The 19675-nt window shown below is 38.9% G+C and overlaps 1 protein-coding gene and 1 pseudogene across 2 annotated transcripts in view; both read right to left on the bottom strand.

The window, feature by feature from the left end:
- Positions 1-19675, bottom strand: part of LOC308318779 (uncharacterized protein) — a gene marked incomplete at its 5' end in the record, with an annotated part of 473522 nt that overhangs the window by 311865 nt on the left and 141982 nt on the right. The gene's annotated exons all lie outside the window — the stretch shown is intronic.
- Positions 8403-16361, bottom strand: LOC308317925 (tripartite motif-containing protein 29-like; annotated as a pseudogene). The gene is made up of 2 exons: positions 16283-16361; positions 8403-9316 (listed from the first exon to the last, which is right to left on the bottom strand). The product of its transcript is annotated as a tripartite motif-containing protein 29-like (transcript).

Raw genomic sequence — 19675 nt, 5'->3', positions numbered from 1 at the left:
GTCTTGTATTATTTTTGGTGTTTTGTGTTGTGTCTTTGAATTTTTTTATGTTTCATGTTGTACTAATGGGTTGGGTATTGTATATCTTGTATTATTTTTTGTGTTTTGTGTTGTGTCTTTGAATTTTGCATGCTTCATGTGGTACTAGGTGGTTGGGTTATTGTCTGTCTTGTATTATTTTTGGTGTTTTGTGTTGTGACTTTGAATTTTTTATGTTTCATGTTGTCCTAAGGTGTATGGTTTATTGTCTGTCTTGTATTATTTTTGGTGTTTTGTGCTGTGTCTTTGAATTTTGTATGCTTCATGTGGTACTAATGTGGGTGGGTTATTGTCTGTCTTGTATTATTTTTGGAGTTTTGTGTTGTGACTTTGAATTTTTTATGTTTCATGTTGTCCTAATGGGGTTGGGTATTGTATATCTTGTATTATTTTTGTGGTTTGTGTTGTGTCTTTGAATTATGCATGCTTCATGTGGTACTAATGTGTTTGGGTTATTGTCTGTCTTGTATTATTTTCGGGGTTTTGTGTTGTGTCTTTGAATTTTTTATGTTTCATGTTGTCCTAATGGGGTTGGGTATTGTATATCTTGTATTATTTTTTGTGTTTTGGGTTGTGTCTTTGAATTTTGCATGCTTCATGTGGTACTAATTCAAAATATTATATTATTACAAACAGGCGGCCTGTTGTATTAATATAATATTTTGAATTAGTACCACATGAAGCATGCAAAATTCAAAGACACAACCCAAAACACAAAAAATAATACAAGATATACAATACCCAACCCCATTAGGACAACATGAAACATAAAAAATTCAAAGACACAACACAAAACCCCGAAAATAATACAAGACAGACAATAACCCAAACACATTAGTACCACATGAAGCATGCATAATTCAAAGACACAACACAAACCACAAAAATAATACAAGATATACAATACCCAACCCCATTAGGACAACATGAAACATAAAAAATTCAAAGTCACAACACAAAACTCCAAAAATAATACAAGACAGACAATAACCCACCCACATTAGTACCACATGAAGCATACAAAATTCAAAGACACAGCACAAAACACCAAAAATAATACAAGACAGACAATAAACCATACACCTTAGGACAACATGAAACATAAAAAATTCAAAGTCACAACACAAAACACCAAAAATAATACAAGACAGACAATAACCCAACCACCTAGTACCACATGAAGCATGCAAAATTCAAAGACACAACACAAAACACAAAAAATAATACAAGATATACAATACCCAACCCATTAGTACAACATGAAACATAAAAAAATTCAAAGACACAACACAAAACACCAAAAATAATACAAGACAGACAATAACCAAAACACATTAGTACCACATGAAGCATGCCAAAATTCAAAGACACAACACAAAACACAAAAAATAATACAAGATATACAATACCCAACCCCATTAGGACAACATGAAACATAAAAAATTCAAAGACACAACACAAAACACCGAAAATAATACAAGACAGACAATAACCCAAACACATTAGTACCACATGAAGCATACAAAATTCAAAGATCCCAACACAAAACACCAAAAATAATACAAGACAGACAATACCCATCCCCATTTGGACAACATGAAACATAAAAAATTCAAAGATCCCACCACAAAACACCAAAAATAATACAAGACAGACAATAACCCCAACACCTAGTACCACATGAAGCATACAAAATTCAAAGACACAACACAAAACACAAAAAATAATACAAGATATACAATACCCAACCCCATTTGGACAACATGAAACATAAAAAATTCAAAGATCCCAACACAAAACACCAAAAATAATACAAGACAGACAATAACCCAAACACCTAGTACCACATGAAGCATTCAAAATTCAAAGACACAACACAAAACACAAAAAAATAATACAAGACAGCCAATACCCAACCCCATTTGGACAACATGAAACATAAAAAATTCAAAGATCCCAACACAAAACACCAAAAATAATACAAGACAGACAATAACCCAAACACCTAGTACCACATGAAGCATACAAAATTCAAAGACACAACACAAAACACCAAAAATAATACAAGATATACAATACCCAACCCCATTTGGACAACATGAAACATAAAAAATTCAAAGATCCCAACACAAAACACCAAAAATAATACAAGACAGACAATAACCCAAACACCTAGTACCACATGAAGCATGCAAAATTCAAAGACACAACACAAAACACAAAAAATAATACAAGATTTACAATACCCAACCCCATTTGGACAACATGAAACATAAAAAATTCAAAGATCCCAACACAAAACACCAAAAATAATACAAGACAGACAATAACCCAAACACCTAGTACCACATGAAGCATGCAAAATTCAAAGACACAACACAAAACACAAAAAATAATACAAGATTTACAATACCCAACCCCATTTGGACAACATGAAACATAAAAAATTCAAAGATCCCAACACAAAACACCAAAAATAATACAAGACAGACAATAACCCAAACACCTAGTACCACATGAAGCATGCAAAATTCAAAGACACAACACAAAACACAAAAAATAATACAAGATTTACAATACCCAACCCATTTGGACAACATGAAACATAAAAAATTCAAAGACCCCAACACAAAACACCAAAAATAATACAAGACAGACAATAACCCAAACACCTAGTACCACATGAAGCATGCAAAATTCAAAGACACAACACAAAACACAAAAAATAATACAAGATTTACAATACCCAACCCCATTTGGACAACATGAAACATAAAAAATTCAAAGATCCCAACACAAAACACCAAAAATAATACAAGACAGACAATAACCCAAACACCTAGTACCACATGAAGCATGCAAAATTCAAAGACACAACCCAAAACACCAAAAATAATACAAGATTTACAATACCCAACCCCATTTGGACAACATGAAACATAAAAAATTCAAAGATCCCAACACAAAACACCAAAAATAATACAAGACAGACAATAACCCAAACCCCTAGTACCACATGAAGCATGCAAAATTCAAAGACACAACACAAAACACAAAAAAATAATACAAGATTTACAATACCCAACCCCATTTGGACAACATGAAACATAAAAAATTCAAAGATCCCAACACAAAACACCAAAAATAATACAAGACAGACAATAACCCAAACACCTAGTACCACGTGAAGCATGCAAAATTCAAAGACACAACACAAAACACAAAAAATAATACAAGATTTACAATACCCAACCCCATTTGGACAACATGAAACATAAAAAATTCAAAGATCCCAACACAAAACACCAAAAATAATACAAGACAGACAATAACCCAAACACCTAATACCACATGAAGCATGCAAAATTCAAAGACACAACACAAAACACAAAAAATAATACAAGATTTACAATACCCAACCCCATTTGGACAACATGAAACATAAAAAATTCAAAGATCCCAACACAAAACACCAAAAATAATACAAGACAGACAATAACCCAAACACCTAGTACCACATGAAGCATGCAAAATTCAAAGACACAACACAAAACACAAAAAATAATACAAGATTTACAATACCCAACCCATTTGGACAACATGAAACATAAAAAATTCAAAGATCCCAACACAAAACACCAAAAATAATACAAGACAGACAATAACCCAAACACCTAGTACCACATGAAGCATGCAAAATTCAAAGACACAACACAAAACACAAAAAATAATACAAGATTTACAACACCCAACCCCATTTGGACAACATGAAACATAAAAAATTCAAAGATCCCAACACAAAACACCAAAAATAATACAAGACAGACAATAACCCAAACACCTAGTACCACATGAAGCATGCAAAATTCAAAGACACAACACAAAACACAAAAAATAATACAAGATTTACAACACCCAACCCCATTTGGACAACATGAAACATAAAAAATTCAAAGATCCCAACACAAAACACCAAAAATAATACAAGACAGACAATAACCCAAACACCTAGTACCACATGAAGCATGCAAAATTCAAAGACACAACACAAAACACAAAAAATAATACAAGATTTACAATACCCAACCCCATTTGGACAACATGAAACATAAAAAATTCAAAGATCCCAACACAAAACACCAAAAATAATACAAGACAGACAATAACCCAAACACCTAGTACCACATGAATCATGCAAAATTCAAAGACACAACACAAAACACAAAAAATAATACAAGATTTACAATACCCAACCCATTTGGACAACATGAAACATAAAAAATTCAAAGATCCCAACACAAAACACCAAAAATAATACAAGACAGACAATAACCCAAACACCTAGTACCACATGAAGCATGCAAAATTCAAAGACACAACACAAAACACAAAAAATAATACAAGATTTACAATACCCAACCCATTTGGACAACATGAAACATAAAAAATTCAAAGATCCCAACACAAAACACCAAAAATAATACAAGACAGACAATAACCCAAACACCTAGTACCACATGAAGCATGCAAAATTCAAAGACACAACACAAAACACAAAAAATAATACAAGATTTACAATACCAACCCCATTTGGACAACATGAAACATAAAAAAATTCAAAGATCCCAACACAAAACACCAAAAATAATACAAGACAGACAATAACCCAAACACCTAGTACCACATGAAGCATGCAAAATTCAAAGACACAACACAAAACACAAAAAATAATACAAGATTTACAATACCCAACCCCCATTTGGACAACATGAAACCTAAAAAATTCAAAGATCCCAACACAAAACACCAAAAATAATACAAGACAGACAATAACCCAAACACCTAGTACCACATGAAGCATGCAAAATTCAAAGACACAACACAAAACACAAAAAATAATACAAGATTTACAATACCCAACCCATTTGGACAACATGAAACATAAAAAATTCAAAGATCCCAACACAAAACACCAAAAATAATACAAGACAGACAATAACCCAAACACCTAGTACCACATGAAGCATGCAAAATTCAAAGACACAACACAAAACACAAAAAATAATACAAGATTTACAATACCCAACCCCATTTGGACACCATGAAACATAAAAAATTCAAAGATCCCAACACAAAACACCAAAAATAATACAAGACAGACAAATAACCCAAACACCTAGTACCACATGAAGCATGCAAAATTCAAAGACACAACCCAAAACACCAAAAATAATACAAGATTTACAATACCCAACCCCATTTGGGACAACATGAAACATAAAAAATTCAAAGATCCCAACACAAAACACCAAAAATAATACAAGACAGACAATAACCCAAACACCTAGTACCACATGAAGCATGCAAAATTCAAAGACACAACACAAAACACAAAAAATAATACAAGATTTACAATACCCAACCCATTTGGACAACATGAAACATAAAAAATTCAAAGATCCCAACACAAAACACCAAAAATAATACAAGACAGACAATAACCCAAACACCTAGTACCACATGAAGCATGCAAAATTCAAAGACACAACACAAAACACAAAAAATAATACAAGATTTACAATACCCAACCCATTTGGACAACATGAAACATAAAAAAATTCAAAGATCCCAACACAAAACACCAAAAATAATACAAGACAGACAATAACCCAAACACCTAGTACCACATGAAGCATGCAAAATTCAAAGACACAACACAAAACACAAAAAATAATACAAGATTTACAATACCCAACCCCATTTGGACAACATGAAACATAAAAAATTCAAAGATCCCAACACAAAACACCAAAAATAATACAAGACAGACAATAACCCAAACACCTAGTACCACATGAAGCATGCAAAATTCAAAGACACAACACAAAACACAAAAATAATACAAGACAGACAATAAACCATACACCTTAGGACACCATGAAACATAAAAATTCAAAAACACAAAAAATTGAAAAGTATAGAGTTAAAGATCTATAAGGAGACTATTTGGTTACCAACTCTCCATGATTTAGCTGGGGGGAGGGTCACCTGAACCCTCTCAAAGACCATCGGTAGCCCCCGGACCAATGCTTGAAGACATTTGCACTAGGTGACTGAAATCAGGGCATAAATGGTATTGCAGTTGTAAATATGTATATAGAAATTGACCACTAGGGGGGATATCCTTGACTTACCCAAGAATTACATTCAAGGACCACTGGTGGTCCCCAGACCAATGATTGAAAAACATTTCCCTAGATGACTGAGATCACATCAGGGCATAAATGGTATTGCAGTGTAAATATTTATATAGAGATTGAACACTAGGGGGGGGGGGGTATCATTGATTTTTCACAAGAATTACATTCAAGGACCATTGGTGTCCCCAGACTATTGATTGAAAAACATTGCCCTAGATGACTGAGATCCCATCAGGGCATAGTAGGTATTGCAGTGTAAATATTTATATATAGAGATTGACCACTAGGTGGAATCACACACCCACTGTCAATGTATGCAAGGAATTTAAGGAATCCATGGAATTTAAATCCTAACTTGATTAATTTATGCATACAATTCACTTCAAAGAGTGGAGCCCCCACCTCTGTGTTTATCTAATTTGCATGTCTGGCACCTGGCATTCCACAAAGGGGGGAGCCCACCCCCCCAACCCACCCCCGCTCTTCATTTAATTTGCATGTCGCACCTGGCACCTGGTTAGAGCCCATCCCCCCCCTTGTTTATCTAATTTGCATGTCTGGCACCTGGTTAGAACCCATCCCCCCACCCCAACCCCCGCGCTTTCATTTAATTTGCATGTCGCACCTGGCACCTGGTTAGAGCCCATCCCCCCCTTGTTTATCTAATTTGCATGTCTGGCACCTGGTTAGAACCCATCCCCCACCAAACTTCAAACGATTTTCAAGACAGTGACCCCCCTGCCCTAAATAAATATTGCCTGAGGTTAGCGACCATCCCCCCCACCTTAACCCCAGTGACAAAATTTACATGTTGGGGGACATGGCACATGGTGACGCAGGGAGAGGGAGAGATGAGATCAGCTTTTTAAAACACACATCATGCATTTATAAATAACCTATTATTAGTTTTTATTATTATTTAATTATAAACTATTATATGCTAATTATATTTATGGATATTTTATTGGTTATGGATATTTTATGATTTATGATTATGCTAATTATATCTATGGAATCCCTGGAATGTAATTACTAATTTGCATAATTAATTATGCTAATTATGCATTAATTGCTCACTAGCGCCACTAGTGGTCAGATTTGGTATTGTGCCACCACACTATCATACTACTTACAGTACCTAGATGGACTTCTGTGATATTGTATTTGGGTGTTTCAATATATGTGTAGGGGTTGTTGGGTCTGTAAAAGTGTCATGTAGTGGTTGTTGTGTCTGAAAGAAAAAAATATATGCTTTTATGTAACTGAAGTGTATTGTGAGTCATGCCTCCAGCTCTTCTCCTGCCTAACTTAACTTGGAAATGTTGTAACATAGTAGTAATGTCAAGCTGTTTTTCTGTTTTATTTTTTTATTTTTTGTGTATGTTTTTTGTTTTTGATTGATTCATATGTTTTACTTGTGTTCGATCATTCTTATTATTTGGTGTAAAAAAAGAAAAAAAATAGTGGTTGATAACTATAAAAGCCATAATTCTTCTGTTATAGTTGGTTTTATATGACAGGGTCTGTCATAAGAATCCTGGCATACTGGTATGCTAACCAGAGCATGCAGGTTAGATGGGGAAGTGGGGTCTCTGCTCCTTTTACTGTAGGTAATGGGGTCCGGCAAGCCAAGTATCTGGGACATGTGATAACTGATCCACTGTCTGATGATGAGGATCTGTATAGGCAGCGCCGTATACTGTATGCTCAGGCCAACATGCTTGGGAGGAAATTCCACTCATGTTCACCAGAGGTTAAAGTTAATCTCTTCAGAGCATACTGTACTCCCCTCTATACCGCCCTCTTGTGGGTTAAATTTAAGAAAGCAAGTATGTATAAACTGCAGGTTGCCTATAATGATTGCATGCATATATTATTGAACAAACCAAGGTGGAGCAGTGCAAGTGAGTTATTCTGCAGTGTGGGAGTATACACTTTTCATGCCTTACTGAGAAACTTAATGTATACATTTATGTGTCTGCTCAATGAGTCTCAAAACTGCATAATTATGCTGCTATGTAACCCCAGCTTCAGTAGCACTAGGTACCGGTCTGCTTTTTGGAAGCACTGGTATGAATGTTTATTGTAAAAAAAATATATGTTTATAATTTATGGGTTAGGGGTGTTTCTTCCCTGTATGTAGTGTTTTAGGTTGTCTGTTGTTTATTGGACCCTGAGTCTGAACAAATAAAGTTGATTTATTGATTGATTGACCCCGAGTGAAACATCCACTCTGTCTGAGGCGTTTGTCCCTTCCTCTGTGTCTGTGAGAATGTCCTCTAGTCTGTCCCTCATCTTGGACACGGCCACAGTCACATCTTCAAAGTGTCTCAGAGGACGGACATGGCTGCTGACTGGGTGTGTAGAGTCACTGATGGTTGAGAGGGAGGAGGTGTAACGCTGTAGAAAATGGATGTGATCCTCTGTGAGTGAGAGCTGCTCCAGCTCAGCATGTCTCCTCCTCAGTTCAGTGACCTCCTGCTCCACACACCTCCTCAGTTCTTCAGCATGACTCACTTGACATTCCTGCTGGTCTCTGATCAGCTGCCTCACCTCAGATCGTCTTCTCTCCATGGAAGAGATGAGCTCAGTAAAGACGGCATCACTGTCCTCCACTGCTCTGTGAGCACAGTGCTTGATGGACTCCACCTCCTGGTGAAGCACCTTCACGTCTTTCTCTCTCTCCTGGATTCTCTGATGGATGTTCTGCTGACTCGTATCGAGCCCTTTCTGTCTCTCAGCCCGCTCTGCAGCGGCAGAGGTCGTATCGTGACCTTTGTGTTCGTCCACGGTGCACAGAGAGCAGATACATTACTGATCGGTGCGACAGAAAAGCTTCTTCACCTCGTTGTGATGAGCGCAGATGTGCTCCTGAAGCTCTCTGGAGGCTTCGACCAGCCGGTGTTTCTTAAAGGCAGGAGACTGATAGTGAGGCTAGAGGTGAGTGTCACAGTAAGAGACCAGACACTGTCACTGAAGACAAGTCTTCACAGCTTTCAGTCTCCTCCCAGTGCAGACATCACAGGCCACATCTCCAGGTACAGCGTAGCAGTGATCAGGAGGAGCAGCTTGGAGTACTGTTGATAGATTGACAGAGCAGTTATTTATCAATCTGATAAAAAATAAATAAAAAAAAGTATTCCATTTGTATGTACCAGTAGCCTATTCATCAGTTTTGAATGTAGTCCTACACCGCAAATGTTTCCATTTAATGTTTCTTTTAATTGTAATGGGTTGCATTTTCTGTATGAAATGTGCTACAAATAAAGTTCATCATCTCGTTTTTTATTAACGGGTCACACTGCTGCCTCCTGCATTATGTGCAAATTAAAAACAGGTGTTTACGCAGGGCCGTTCAGTGACGTACGATGAGTGCTTCCAAGTCCAACACTTAGAAAAAGAATCACCTGCAGAGAATGTCTTGACAGAAAGTAGCTCATAGTCATGTCTACGGTGGATTTTTATGAAACAAAAACTCAGCAGATTGAAAGAGGCTTTCAAGCTTGGCCTAGAGTAGACCTAGAAAGCCTGTGATCATTTAATTAACTTCATAATTTTTCATGTTTCAGAGGCATTTACCGCCAGGGTTTGGAAAAAGTGCCTGTTATGGACTTGTTGGTCAATTAATGGACAAGGTAGGTTTATATCAAGTCAAATCACCTTTATTTATATATCAATGTCTGTTTGACCTGTATCGACATCCAGCTATATCCAATTCAATTCAATTCAATTCAAAGGGCTTTATTGGCATGAGAAAACATACGTTTACATTGCCAAAGCAGAAAGAACAATACAACAATACAGCAATACAATCAAAACAAAAATGATGTACATTTGAAGGTCAGAATCTTCAATAGCTCAAATTCTATGTACCAAGGTCACTCGATGCAGGTATAGTGCAGGGATATACACAATTATTCGTCTTTAGGGTAGTGCTCACATCCAGGTAGTGAGCACTACACAGTCGTTATAAGCCCTCTTAAGGCACTGATGTCAGATCAGGTAACACATTGGGCAAAGCTTGGGGTTCCAGCTGCAGCCATCCATAGTGATATACCACATGACATCAAACTTGGTGAGTAAACTTTGTATACAATCTTATACCGCTCTTCTAATACAGACAGTTTGATGTTCTAATGATATTACTCGATCATTTTGTGACAGAGATTCTTGCAGGGAACATCAAGATGCTCTTCATTTCACCTGAGAGCCTGTTTGTGGACCCTTGGTGGGAATGGTGGAACAGCAAAAAACATCAAATGTGTCTGGTCACTGTTGATGAAGTTCACTGCATCACTTCATGGTAAAGTACAGTATATACTTATTATAAGCGTATTAATTTTGATTAAGTAATGAAATAAGTAAACAGGTGCGTAGGAGAGGGTACGGTGCCCCAAAAATGAACAAGGAAAACAACCGCACACTGTCTTCAAATGCAGTGACCAACTTTTATTTACAGGGAAATAGCAACGTTTCGGCCTATGCGGCCTTCATCAGGCTATCTTTATGAACACAAATGGGAAAGCATCCTTTTTATAGGCTGTCTGGCCTAAAGGTAAGCTATCAGAACAAACGAAAATAAATGACATCACTCACTCAAGGTGACAGGTACAGGTTAAATGAGAACAAAAAAAGTCATATAAAAACTAAATACACCCGTGCAAAGTAATAAGAAAAAAAATCATAATAATCCATATTAATCATCATGACAGTATACAATTGGTATTTTTTTTTCCCTTCTTAATATTTTTTATCCCACGATTTTGTAACCCATTTTTCACCCCTGTGCCAATCATCTACTGTGATCCTGGGCTCTACACACTAGGCCTGTCAAAAAAAATCGATTCGAGTTAGAATCGCGATTCGAATGTTGTCCGATTCAGAATCGATTCTCATTTTCCAAAAATCGATTTAAAAAAAAAAAAAAAAAAAGGGTTTTTTCTTTTTTTCTTTTTCTTTCACAAATGTACCTGTGCATGCAATGCATTATGGCCTGGGTTTCTGCATAGTGCATTTACTACCAGCTAAGCTAAGCCTGCCAATTGTATTTATTTTACACCTGTTTTAATACTAATGTATTGTTCTGGTATTGAGTGAGAAGAGATTTTGTAAATTTTGTACTGGTTCAAATTTGTGCAAGCTAAATACATGAGACATGTTCTTACTCTTGGATTTAACCTTTGTGTGTTTAAATCATTCAGTTGATAAAACCTTTACAATTATACAAGCTTTTTACTAAATGTACTCTGCTTTCATGCCAGAAGACTGGAGTAGATCATGCTAAAATTCTATTTAATTGTTTTTAATAAAATAAAATAAACTGCTTTAGAATCGAAAAAAATCTTTTTTGAATCGAGAATCGGAAAAATCGAAAAGATCGTTTTTGAATCGAATCGTCACCCCAAGAATCGGAATCGAATCGAATCGTGGGACACCTAAAGATTCGCAGCCCTACTACACACCCTCCGCCAACCTGGGGAGAGCAACGGACTTAACTCATGCTCCCTTCATGCCCAAGTGTCCAAGTTGCTCCTTTACACCTGACAGGGGGGAGTTTCCCTGGTTGGACGTAGCGCGTGGAAGGAACACGTTATTCCAACCAGTTCCTTTCCCCTCCATCAGGCGCCCCGGCTGGCCAGGGGGAGGCAGTTTAGAGACCAGGATTACTGCATGTTTTTGTGAGGGTACCTACCCTAGGGGACACGGGGAGAACATGCAAACTCCACACAGAAAGGCCCTTTCGCCAACCCCGCCTTCGGGTATGGGCACTGATGACGCGGAGGAGGAAACACGCCGCCAGCACCCACAGTGGTAATTGGTAATTGGTAATTTTATAATATTATATTTGTAGGGGAGAATCGTTTAGAGAGGCATATTTGAGAGTGCCAGAAGTCAGGGCTACCCTAAAATGCCCTGTGTTGATGCTTACCGCCACTGCCACCCAGGAGATGGTGGATGATATAATCAACCTTATGAATCTTGATAAGGAATGTGTTAACTGTATCTGTCAGCTGCAACAGGTATATCTCAGTTTAATGTGTTTGTACAATTTACAACTCAGAATAAGTAAGTAGCCTTGGGAATGTGGCCATGTGGCCCATAGGTCAGGGACCTATCTTCTGTTTCTGTATTGTGCAGAGCAGACACATTATTTTCCACTTTTTTTTTGGTAACCCATATTTTTCACCCAGTGTCAATTGTTTAGTGTAATCATGGGTGCTACACTCCCTCTGCCAACCTGGGGACAGCAACGGACTGACCTCATGCTTCCTTCAATGCATGAGGAGTTCAAGCCGCTTTTTTGTGAGGGTACCTAGTACTACCTACCCTAGGGTTAGGGGACACCAGGAGAAGGGCAGACTGATCTGCAACACACAATATATACAATAAAATCACACCCATGTGAAGTGAGTGGCTCTGCTTTACTACCAATGTATATATACATATTTTATGAAATAATTATCAGACAAAACAAACATGGACAAAACAAACATTAAACGCTGTCCATGTCAATGGCATTTTTAATGTTTGTTTAAGGAAAAACAACATTAAACCACCACCCCTCAATAATGCAACATAATGACCATCCTTTTCAGGCCAAACATCCATATAATGGTCCAGGACGCCATGAGTGCTGACATCACTGCTGGGGTTGGATGGCTGGTGCAGGATCTGAAGGATAAAGGCACAGATGCAGGAGATCTACTTCAGGTTGTGAAACAAAGCTATTATTTCTGTGAATTAATACAGCACTAAACAATTAAACAGAAATGTATTAGTTTAGGCTCAGGTTTAATATTGTGAATTAGTGTCTAATTGGTGAAACCGAAATGCTTGGCTTTAATCTGCAGAAGCTATACGAGTATGACAACAACGTATCTTTCTTTATGTCTTACAGATCAATGACAACATTGACTCGAGCATTTGGGATGATCAAGGAGAGCCTTGGCAGTGCCATATGTCACGTTGACCAAGAAAGAGCAAACAACACATCTTCTTGTGGACATGTTTCACAGCCACATGAAAAAGGGATGCAATCCTTGCCACATTTTCCAAATGCAACAGCCCATTGAGGACCTGTGCTGGCCACTGTGGCATTTGGCTTAGGCATAGATATATAGGGAACGTGAGACATATTGTCCATTGGGGCCCATCAAATGACCTCCTGTCATACTGGCAGGAGGTAGGAAGATGTGCACGGGATGGTTTGCCTGGAAAGGCCAAAATGTACATCTACCCAGGGTCAGTGAATAAGCTTTAAATAAAGCTGTCCCTGGTCGAACAGTACAGACAAAAGCGCTGTCCCTTGACCATCTTTTTGTCAAGGGCACAAAGAAGTCAGCTACCGTATGACATCATGCCAGGCTGCTGCAGTGTCTGTGACAATGTGGAAACCGAGACCGAGTGACACATTCACATCATTAAACCATTTCAAAGGTTCTACAGAACATGTTTTTTTTTTTTTTAATCTGGTCTGTTAACTATTATTCATATTTTCCATTAAGACATTCAACTGTTTGCATTGTCTATATTTAGCTTGTGTTTGTTGGTTTTTCACATTACTTATAGAGTGTACTGTAAGTAAGTATCATACTCACGTTACATTAAATTCTTCCGGTCCCACAGATCGATCTCAAATGCCAGACGTTTGATGGTTTTCCCCATCTTGTCTGGCTTTGAGATGGACTGTGGATAGGTGAAGTTTTCAAACGTTTGGTGTTGTCGTCCTGGTTTGTAGGAGAACAGGGCATCAGTTTGATACTCTTCTACAAAGGCAGCAATGTCCGCTCCTTGTTTAGCCACAGTGTGGGTTGTTTGGGAGCCTGAGAAATGGCCTATCCCAGAGAACAGGAAGAATTTTTCGAAATGTTTCGCGTGGGCCAGATGGGCCAGACATTTCCACACACCTAGCCAACTGCTCTGGTGTGTAGCGCCCCTGGGTTCACTTGAGAGTTTCTGAGAGAAAACAAAAACACCACAAAGTTAGCTTTGTACTTTATAATACAAACTGTTAACTGGCTAAAAACATAATTCCTACCCTGTTAATAGAGTGAAGGCATACCTTTGAATTTATTGTTTATAAATGAATTGGCCAGATCCAAAGGAATATTTTTCCCAGGCCCACCACTCATGTTGGCCACTCTACCCCACACCATCTCCATGCTGAGCCGTTCGGGCAAATAACCCTCATAAACCAAGGCTTAACAAATCTAAAAGACACAAACCACTATAGATGTAAATTGCATCATACTGTAATCAAATTGTTACCACCATACTATATAGTATATACCAACCAGTTAGCATTTTGTTGCCAAGTATGATGGTTGCCTTGCCAAAAGGACACAAGGTCATGCTTCCAGAACTGCATTAACCCTGGGCCATCACCCTCTCTGACACATCCTGCCTAGCCATGTGACAAAGGCCTCTCCACATGAGTGCCTTGGTATAGTTCAGGACCCTGTCCTGACTCTTAGGGCCGATTCGTACTCCTATTTTAGAGCCGAATAAAAGTCAGTTCGGCGCTGTAGAGCCTACAATGTGACGTCATTTGCGGTTCGGGGGGGCGGGTACAGTCCTAAAGTCGTCTCTTCGGTGCTACTGAAAATTTCTGACGAGCCGAAATCATTTCGGCACTACAGCGCCGAAACAGCGGTAAAATAGGAGTATGAATCGGCCCTTATCCTGATGGCACTCTGTTGAGCAGTACCATTCACCTTTTAGTGGAAATGCAAAAGATTACTCTTAAGTAAGACACATGACATGATGCGATCATAATGTCATTAAGGGCACTGGCAGAGGTCTCAGAGGATGGAAAAGTTATTTTTTTCCCCCCTTGGAACCGTTTTGCTCCTCAGCACACACACACACACACAAGAATTGCAAATAAAGGTGTGGCTCTCTGGTTCAGGGTCTGGGAATGTGAGCCCTACAGTCCTTGGACTGGCAAGCAATTCTAAATTTAAGCAATAAGCCACGAGAGGTCTCAGGTTACCGGATATTTTACACTACTGGAGGTGAAAAGCACACAGAAAATATAATAATAATAATAATAATAATAATAATATAGGCCTATGTATATATATATTGTTCGTTCTTTCAATCTAATATAGTAAGTTTCTAATCTGTTCACTCGATCAAACCTCGTTCTCAAAGACGCCAAAGTCAGTTTGGGGTGGAGAATGGAAGTGCTTGTTTTATTAACTCGGCATACACAGACGCCGGTTGGTGGGAGCAAATGTCAGCGCACCTGTCAATTTGTGATGACGTCTTCGGTAAACAACAGGAAGTATCTAAAATCAGTCCATCGATCATTCCGGGCCCCTCTCGCCCGGAGAGAAAGACGTCTGTGTGCATCTCTTGAAAAAGTGGAGATAATTGATTAAATACACGTTTTGTGCCAGAACTTTCACATGGATATAAAACTAGAGGACCATATTTTCTCTCCACGTCTTTGGAATTATTTAATGGGTGAGTACAAACGGAGCATTTATCACATTTAGGCTGCCAATTTTACGTCCGACCAGAAATTAAGCAGGGTGTTCTATGGCTCTGTATGTGAAATACTGTACATACTGTATGTAACAACAAGAGCCGTTCTAGGGCTAGGCCTAGAGCTGCAATGTTGGGGAGTTTAACGTTGTTTACATACAAGCAGATTGCAAATGCAATTTGGATGAATGGGGAGTCAATGGAGGGTATTGCAACTCTAGATTAATCCCATTTTAAAAAACTAGGTTACCAACATGCAGGTGTAGGACTACATTTTGAAACTCTTGAATAGGAGCCAGCTGCCTGATAATTATTAATGTTAGCATCTATCTGCATTAGCATTATGTTTGTCTAACATATTGATAACTATTGTTTTTGTTAGCGTCTATCTGCATTACAATAATGTTTGTCTAGCATTATGTTTAACCCACAAGATAGCCTGTCACACTGCCTTGTTATTTTTGGAATAAAGACATTTAATCTCTTTATTGGTTCAGTAAATGTATATCTGACAGACAGGGAGCTGTTTTTACAAGAGAACTTAAAGGTCTCACCTGTCTTCTTCAGGCTCTCCACCACCTCAGCCAACATGCAGGTGTTTCTCTTCAGAACAGGATGAAGTTGTGTCTGCATTGTGGACTTCTAAACCTCCCTCTCTGATCGTCCTGGTTCCAGAGGAATACTGTTCCTGATCCACTCCAACTCCCTGCTGCGCCATTTCACTACCACTGACTGACTGACGAGCAGATTGAGTTCAGGTTGGTTAAAATGTCCCTAGAGATAACGAGAGCTCCTTTCTGGTTGGCTCCTGAGAAGTCACATGAGATGAAAGCTCCGTTCTGATTGATTCGTACGGACAAAACCACACTGAACCCTGTTCCTTAAAAGGTATTTGTCTGATAAGAAAAGGCTTTGCAGGAATCTGCTGACTAGGTTCAAGGTTCAACTTTTTTAAATTGAGTACAGCACATACATGAGATAAAACAAAAAAAGAAGTGTGTGTGTGTGTGTGTGTGTGTGTGTGTGTGTGTGTGTGTGTGTGTGTGTGTGTTCATTTATTATTGATGGCGCTAGCCCCTCCTATACAGCTTTAATGTTTGTGTTGTCTGAACAAACATAAACATTTCCATTTGGTGTATATACAATAAATGTAGAATTTAAGTCATAATGTGACTGAGCAAAACGGCTTATCAGTTGTCAGTGGCAACCCTTGGCCAATAAGGGACCACCACGGTGGGAACTGGCTAATAAGGGACCACCATTATTGATGAAGATGTAGGCTACGATGACTAGAGCGCCCCTCACTTCACACGGGTGCGATTTTTAATGATTTTTATGGAGCTTCTTTCCCTGATGCTTTTCATTTAAAAATATATATTAAAAATACATTTTAAAAGTAATTAGAAAAATCGTAGGCAGCTCACGTATTTGGTTCCATTTGTTATCATTTTCAACACTGGAGTGTTTTTTGAAACATAAATCTTGTATGGGGTCCTGGAACAACATATGTTCAGATGGGGGTCCCTGCACAACATATTTTCAGATGGGGGTCCCTGGTACAACATCTTCCTGATGGATGTGTGTTTATGAATGGTAAATGGTGCATTTATATAGTGCCTTTAAAGAAACATCTGCAAAGTCATGGCATGTGTTTTTGAGTGGTGCAACCACTCCTACAACCAGCAATGTCCGTGTACACCTATGTATTAGGCATGTGGAAAATAATCGATACGTATCGATACATCGATTATGACGTGCGCGATGCGAGTGAATCGGTTCATTCACTGTGTGTCGGTAGAATTGACGGGTGAAATCTCGATGGATCGTTCGCGGAGTGCTTGTATCGGTAAAATCCGTGGTTGCACTGTTTTTTCATGGTAAATTTCACCCTATCCTGTGTTTCCGAGGCGCATTCAACGTACCATCAGAAAGGAAGAAAAACAAAAGTCTCTCGCGAGTCGCAGCGCAGACACAGGGCGCGTTCGGAAATAGCGCACTGAGCCCACTGTGCAATGCAAACTAATAGGAGAGTGTGCTCCGGTGTGGTATTTCCGAAGTCAGTGAACAGAAGCTACCGTACGACGGTGCAGAGGGTGCTTCCCGCAGAGGAGACACGTTGAGAACAGACAGACTCAGACTATAATAGCACCCGCGACTAACAGAAGTGAGCCCCACGCATTAAACAAGAAGCACCACCTTTACTCTTTAGCTTTATAAAATAGCTGTCCGAGTAGCTTTGTCCGTCGATCAGTTGACTTTTCACTGTAGCGCTGCGTGCTGGACTGCTGGTAATGAGCCACACTCCACAGCTGTGCTTGCTGATTATCCGACGCAAATCTGCGTCGCGATCATTATCAATTTGTAATTAAAGAAAGCTTCTGCAGTCTGCACACACGTGTACAACAACAACAACGCCACAGCAACTTTCCACTGTCCAGCTTTCCCCTGCTGTTCTCTGGGATAGAAGCCTTATTTATATTCTGCAGCAAGACGGTGTCGCACGCCTAAAATTGCAGATCCACAAGCTCACAGCGGGGCGTGGATGAGACGCGTTGTGAGCTTGTACATCTGCTATGTATTTATAACGTTAATAATACATGTAGGCCAGGGTCTTCAATGTTTTTCAGGTCAAGCCAAGGACCACTTAGCTGAGAGTGAGAGATCAAGTAGGGACCCCCATATAGGCAATTATATTATAAAACTGTTGCAGATTAAACTAGACATAGACTTGTTTGACAGCACTACAAGTGTGACCTGTAATTTTTGTTTTGTTTATTTGTTTCTTTTCTATTTATATGTTGGTAACATTAATTGATGAACGATAGGCTATTACATTTTAATCTCTTGAAACCTCTATACTCAAAACCTCAAATTGACCTTTGAGATATAATAATTATACTATAGCCTATGATTATTAGTAATCTAACAATTCCACAATAACCAGCAGAGAGCAGACCCTTTGTTTACTTACAGAATTCTATAAGTTGGGTTGTTTGAGATGCAGAGCTATAATACTAACCTACAGTAAAACAATAAATTGCTTTGAATTTAAATGTAATGCATTTTTACATGTTTTGGGAAATTAATAGAGCTTTAATATAAATCCTTTCTATTGTGATGAATCGCCATCAAATCGTATCGGTAGAGGGGTGAATCGCATCGTATCGCATTGATTTGAACTAAATGGTTATCGCATCGCATCGCATCGGGAAGAGGGAGAATCGTATCGCATCGTATCGCCAGGGGATTCCATGTATCTCTAATGTATCGTATCGCTGGCAGTGCATCGAGATGCGTATCGAATCGTGAGATGAGACGAGATTCACATGCCTACTATGTATGTATGCGGTCATGAGCACCAGTATATGACTATAGGGTACCAGTAGAGGGCGCCAGAAACAGAGAGGGTTGCCTTCTAATGAGAGAGAGAGAGAGAGAGGTGTGTGTGTGGGGGGGGTGAGCTGCACCACATGATACAACAGGCATGTCACTCTATGTCAGGGGTGTCAATCTGGTGATCCGCAGGCATTCTGCGGCCCGCAACGTCTATGTACTCTATGGGTATAAGTAACAGCTTCTCCGCCATGACGGCTGCCAATTATAGCAGAGACACCACAATACCTTTTTGCCTCCTTTTTGGGCATCCCAAGTTGTTGGAACCCTCTAACAACCAGTCTGTGCGTATGCCCGGGTCCGCGTCAATATTCCGACGGTCCGGTGTTCCGACGGTCCATTGTTTCCGAAGGGTCCGTGCCGTGTGGCCGCTGTTCCTCATCACGCATCACTGTCTGTGCGCCACTGTAACTCTTGGGCAACATTCAGTTTCGAGTAGCCCTAGATGATCATTAAAATAATTCTGATTCTGATTGATTGAGAGTCCTAAACGTAGCCAGCAAGTAGCTCCAGCAATGCGCCTCTCTCTTTCTCTCTCTCTCTCTCTCTCTCTC

This window comes from Protomyctophum bolini, assembly GCF_963924005.1.
Source record: "Protomyctophum bolini genome assembly, chromosome: 7".
Taxonomy (NCBI): Eukaryota; Metazoa; Chordata; class Actinopteri; order Myctophiformes; family Myctophidae; genus Protomyctophum; species Protomyctophum bolini.
Note: the sequence above shows the minus strand (reverse complement) of the source record. Positions and strands in the feature narration are given on the sequence as shown.